Raw genomic sequence first — 6,350 nt, 5'->3', positions numbered from 1 at the left:
GTATATATATATATATATATATATATACTTTCACTGCTGCAATAAAAATTACATAGATAAAAAGTATTTTAAAAAGAACGAACAATAAAACCACAATGGCTTGTTTTAAAAACACAACGGCACATTGAACGTGTGCCCATAATCACACACACACAGTGAGGAACATTTCGTAGGTGTGTTTGTTCATGAGAAGCCCTGAGGAGACAGTCCAGAGCAGATCTTCCTTCATGTTATTATGACCCCCGCATGCGAAGCGTAAGCGGGAGTCCTATTGTTTTCGTACTGTTTATTTTTTTTTCTCCTGAGATTTTTGGTCAACCGTAGCACAAAAACGGCTGCACCAAGCAACATGAAATTTGGCAGGACTGTAGGTGAGTCTGACCTACACTGCYCCAGCCAACGGTTTTACGAAAGACCCCATTTTTGAGGAGGGGGCTCCTTTCAAAGTGGGGGTGTCTGGACATGCAAAAAATGCTTATGACTCAAAAACTGTTAAACAYAGAAGCTTCAGATTTCTTTTGATGTTTAGCTCTGATGCAGCTCTATCCATCAGGCCCACCAATCAGTGCCCCCCACCCCCCGGACCCACAATTTATCTGGAAAATGGGTATCTGGACATGCAAGATGCAGCAGAACTAGTAATCCACTACAACTGTATATTTATACCATGAGCCAAAAGTCTGTTTCTACAAATCACCTCCCCAAACTGTGGCATCCTGTGCAATGCTGTGAAAATAAACTGTCATGCCTCTAGTTTGCAGTGTTTTGCAAGAATTGCTCATAGTATTACTGGAATATACTCTGGTGATCTTAGACAATTTTGGACTTTGGATTTTGCTTCTGCTATGTTTTATTGAGCATGATCGCTTTAGAACTAAATAATTTTGCTAGCGCTTTAGAATTTGCACAACTAACTTTTGAATTAGCACTACTCCCCACTGCCTTTTAGCTATGGTGGCCATTTTGATTTTTGATTTGGCTTTAGTATGATGAGGATCATACTCAGCTACCACCACACCAAACTTCAGTCCCAARTGTCTTTAAAATGACCAGGTTACTGTGGTTTCAAATTATCTCAGGTAGCCATCTTGAATTTATATTTAGCATTCAGAATTTGTCAAAGCTTGTTCCAGGCTACYACTACACTAGTTTTCAGCTCTGTAAGTCTTAAAATGGCTGAATTATAGCCTTTTTAAAATTAGCATTAGCGGTTAGCTTAAACTTGTGATTAGCATTCAGAATGCAGTGGTGGGTATGGAAGCCCGAAGCGCAGGGAGAAAAAAAATTTTTTTGAAGACCCATTTTTTAAGTTTGATAAAATTTTCTGTTTCTCTTGAATTTAACAGTCATAAAGCAAGTTAAAAAAATGTTTCAAATATATATTTGTTTACTTGTGGAACATTTGCCCCAAATGTGAGTATAAAAAATTGTGATGTGCAAAACTTGTTTAATTGTGATTTTCTATTAAGTTTTTCTGACTATAAAAAGTATATTTCTTTCATTTTTACAGCAAACAACCAACAGAGTGCAAAAGTAAAATGTTTTTAGGTCTTTTCTTTAGACCTCAAAGACAGGCGGAAGGACAAACAAATTATGTCGTGTCAGTTTTTCTAAAGTGTTTTAAGCCATGAAAGGTCAGTGGATGAAAAAAAATCTGTCAAGTTTTCTAAGTTGTTTTCTGTTATGTTTTTTATTTTATTTTATTGGCCCTGAAAGGCAAGTGGATGAAAAAAGACATCTGTCCTGTTTTGTCAAGTTTCTTTTCAGTTTGTTTTGTTTGATACCAGGCAGCAGACGTCTATCCCACCATAAATACGTCGCGCTTCACTTCAGCCCAGCTGAGTTCTGCTCCACGCCTCTTTTGGTTCTGCTCGGCTGGCTTTATCAAGGACCAGGAAGTGTGACACAAAAATCTGAATTTTGGTACTGAAATTGTAGTACTGAAAGCGAAAGTATTCAAACTGAATTTTGAATAAACCAAAATACAGTTCGCACCTTACACCCCTTCATCCCTTCAACATGAACGCGCATTTGAAGTGCACGAGTGCGGATAAAAACACAAAGAGCCAGAGGTAAAGTCACAGAACATCAAAACAATAAAAGAAAACAAAAGACAAAATTAAGACAAGTAAGATAATTTGAACAGRGACGTCTTTAACTTAGCTTTAAAAACCTCTACAGAGCAAGCCTGGCTGATGTCCTGAGGGAGATAGTTCCACAGAGGGGGGCACGAAAAGAGAAGGCACATTCACCGATGGTCTTTCTCCGAGCTTTTGGAATTATTAATAGGCCACTACCTACAGATAGATGTGAGAGAGCATGGTGGAACGTAAGAGGTTGGTGAGATATGGAGGTGCCAGGCCATTTAAAGTCTTATAGTTGAGCAGCAAGACCTTAAAATCAGCTTGAGTCTAACAGGGTGACCAGTGAAGCGATGACAGTAAGGGGTGATGTGGTCATATTTCTTGGAATGAGTTCAAATATGGGCGACTGCATTCTGGACCATCTGCAGACATCTAAAACTTTTCCTGGGCAGACCAGAAAGGAGAGAATTGCAATAGTTGATGCGTGAGGTCACAAAGCGTGGATAAGGACCTCAGCATCATCAAAAGAAAGAATAATATTTAAGAACCACTTTCCGTTTCTGTCCTGCCCATTTTAGCGCGGGGGGTTCACACGCGYGACGGGGGTGCGCTATGATGCAGTTTACTTGGTTGGCATCTGAAAATACATTTCCTCAAAGGTATTTTGAATCTGAAAAGGGCTTTACTGAGTGAAAGTAGTGTTAGGAGCTCAGCTGACAGTTTCAGTTTCACCAATTGTTTGTTTGTTGCTGCCGAGAGCCTGCAGGAGTCACAGGCGTGGTGCGGAGGGTGGGGAGGTGTGCTCCGTGATGAGGAAGCTCAGCTTGGAGACACAGCCCAGAGGAGGAGCTGGTCCCAAAAGGAGGTTCTAGTCCCAACCTGTTGTTTTTTTCTCCCCAGCCTGGCTGCCACAGGACAACATAGGATTTCTCAAATATGCATGAATGAGTCAAAGTAAGACTCTGGGCATGGTTTTTGGTGAGAGGATGACATTATAACATGATATAAAACTCAAAAAAGTCGATTTTACATGAAATAGCCCCTTTAATATTGCCCTTTAGATGCGATGTGTAAAGGCATCCATCTGCACACAATCAAAACAGTGTAGAATTCATTTGATATTTACATGCAGAAAACTATTTTCCTAACTTTATTTTGTTTGAAAAACACACAAAAACAGAAAAAAGTCAGAGAGCTCGGTGCTGCGGTCCAGTTACATAGGACTCAGAATCGGGACTGAAGTCAGAAAAAGATGAACACAGCAGAAAACCTGTTTTTTTTTCTTTTGGTCTATTAAAAATACCAAATCAACATGCAGTCCACTTGAAGAATATATTAGACGAGGATGAAGGTGCAGAAGGGGAAGTATGCACACACACACACACACACACACACACACACACACACACACACACAAACACCTACTATGTCTCTCTATCTTTGTGGGGATTTCCCATTGACTTCCATTCATTTGTTGGAAATTTTATATCCTAACACTGACCTCACAGGTACCTACCTGATCCTAAAACTAACCTAAACTCAATTCACACCTTGGTCCTAAACCCAACCCCCAACCAAAATCAGCCTCCAAAGTCGAGGGGACCGGGCTTTGGTCCCCACAAGGAACACACATACACACACACAAGTCAACTTTATTATGTTCAGTTTGTCATAATCAATGGTCACTTAGCACAAAAATACAGTGGATTTCTGATGAAATATAGTATATTATTTACTTTAGTCCTACTTCAACACATCTATCTAATTTGAGGTCATTTTTATATTCATTGTCTAGTTTAGACAAGCAAAATCTATAGTATACAGGCCAGGACTGCAGTTTACACTCATCTACAGACCAGACTGCAGTTTACACTCATCTACAGACCAGACTGCAGTTTACACTCATCTACAGACCAGACTGCAGTTTACACTCATCTACAGGCCAGTGGTCACTCTTTCAGGGATGAAGATGTTCTCATCCTTGATAGAGTGAAACGTTGGTTTGAGAGAGGAGAGAGGAGTTTTTGTGAAGAAAAACCGTCCACCATTAAACAGAGGTGGAGGCCTTCGTGTCCAGTTGTCCTCCTCCTACAACGTTGTTATTGCAAGTATGACTCCTTCCCCTGTGAGCAAAAGGTGTGAATCAGGGCCCCAACGATATGAACACAAAGAGGGAAAGAGAGACAAAAACAAGGGGATGTTGAACCCCGCTTGCATTCACTACATACACACAACACGACACGGGTCAGGTGATGGGGCACATGACCCTCTATGAACAATGGAGCTAAACAAGGCACTAACGTCCTATCGTTAGGCTGATGGCCCTCTTTAACACGTGACTAACCTGTTTGTCCACCATGTGGAGGCAGTGCTTATAAGGCTGAGTTCACCTGAAACTCCTCAGAATGAAGAAGAGAGAGGARGAGAGGAGAGGAGGAGAGACGAAACGTTTCATTAAAGAAGAACCCGTCTAGAGGACTTACTTATTTTTCTTTTTGATGGTCTAGTTTAGTTTAGTCTAGTTTTTAATCAAACATTTTTTTCTGTTTTATGATATATTCTAATCCAATCAAATCCAGTCCAACTTTATTAAGCACTTTTTGCACCATAGTAGACCAAAGTGCTGTACAGAATCAGTACTGCAACACAGCTCATACAAAAACGAACTCAATCACAATTAAAATAGGAAAAAAAAACACAGAAAAATAAAAGCAGGTAATAAAACACAAAGTAAAAACAAGGAATTTAAAACAATAAAATGCCTAAAACCTAATTTAAAATCTAGAATAATATGAAAAAATTTCTACAAAAAATAAAATCTATCATAAATGAACAACACAACCCATTACACAGTGTCAAAAGCCAAAGTAAACAAGTGGGTTTATATATTTTCATTGAGGATGTGTAATTTTACATTCCTGTTCTTTTATGGTTACTTTTACACTTTGTCTAAATGTTGTCAGTTATTTAAAAAGAAATCAATCCATAATCCGTTTTTTCCTTTTTTTGTTTAGTGCACAAAATCAGAAATCGGATGTTCGTAATCCATTTTTTCGTTTTGGTTCAATAAAGAAAAAACGATAAAACAATTGTTTGTTTGTTTGTTTGTTTTTTGTTTTTGTTTTTTGTTGTTTTTTTTGTTTGTTTGTTTGTTTTTTGTTTTGTTTTTGTTTGTTTCTAACGAAAAACGAACTGCCTGAATGTACATGGACCTCTAACCATGCCAGTGACTCATTCTGTGATGCAGGGTTTTGACTTCAGACACCAGAATGTATGCTCTTAATCTGATGTCTTTATMATGCCCCTTTTAAAATTAAAATGTAAATAACCAAATATTAAAAAAGCTCACTATTTATTCTCTAAGATCCCTGCACTAGCATCAATTCTTTCTCTTCAATCTGAGTATTTTTCCTAAAAGGCTTTTGGTATTGGGCCACTTGTCAAACGACAGCCCCCTGAAGAAATGATGGACTAAGAGCATTAGGCAGCGTCCCAGCAGTAATAATACAGGGCACAGCTTTGTCTTTTACCATATGGCTACCACAAAAGACATAAAAGCAAGCACACACATGAACACACTTGTTTTCCCCGTCCTTGTCTCATGCACACACACACAAAACACACACACACACACACACACACACACACACCACAAACACTTGCACAGCATTAGCCCCATTGGACCCAATCCGTGCCAGCCATTGTTTTAATCAGTCAATTCCGATATTTCTATTTCCTCCTCATTAATCTCTGAGTCCTCTGGGCTCTCCTAGAGTGAATTACACACTATAGCCCCCATGCCAATTCAAGTAAGTGAATTTCCCCCAACAGGGAAATATAACTGTCAACACCGAGCAGCTCCCTCCAAGCAGTGTTCCTCTTTCCTCATGGTGTCCTGTGATGCTTCCACCGACTGGCTGCAGAAAATACAACTCATTAAAGGGGGGCTTATAATGTGAAATCAACTTCTTTGAGCATTAAATTTTGTTTTAAAGTCATTCCCTCACCAAACACCTACGCAGAGTGTTGCTTTGACCAATGCACATACATGTCAACGTGGGAGGGAGCAGGGAAAGGAGGACAGGGAGAGGTGGAGAACTTATTTCCAGTGACAGCGCGGGTTGGGAGATGGACATTTGTAAGAACCTGCTCCATGAGACTAATACCAGCTTAATCTCATAAAAGTCATGTCCCACAAGATCTTGCAGAAGGAAATCAGGAARTCATGAAATACCCCTCTGGTCATGAATGTGAAAAGAACTTGTG

The 6,350-nt window shown here is 39.4% G+C and overlaps 1 protein-coding gene across 1 annotated transcript in view; it reads right to left on the bottom strand.

Moving 5' to 3' along the window:
- The window catches only part of satb2 (SATB homeobox 2), a gene marked incomplete in the record, with an annotated part of 96,561 nt that overhangs the window by 68,963 nt on the left and 21,248 nt on the right, over positions 1–6,350 (bottom strand).

This window comes from Austrofundulus limnaeus, unplaced genomic scaffold (assembly GCF_001266775.1).
Source record: "Austrofundulus limnaeus strain Quisiro unplaced genomic scaffold, Austrofundulus_limnaeus-1.0 Scaffold439, whole genome shotgun sequence".
Classification (NCBI taxonomy): domain Eukaryota; kingdom Metazoa; phylum Chordata; class Actinopteri; order Cyprinodontiformes; family Rivulidae; genus Austrofundulus; species Austrofundulus limnaeus.
The sequence above is the reverse complement of the archived record's forward strand: the minus strand, read 5'-3'. Positions and strand labels throughout refer to the sequence as shown.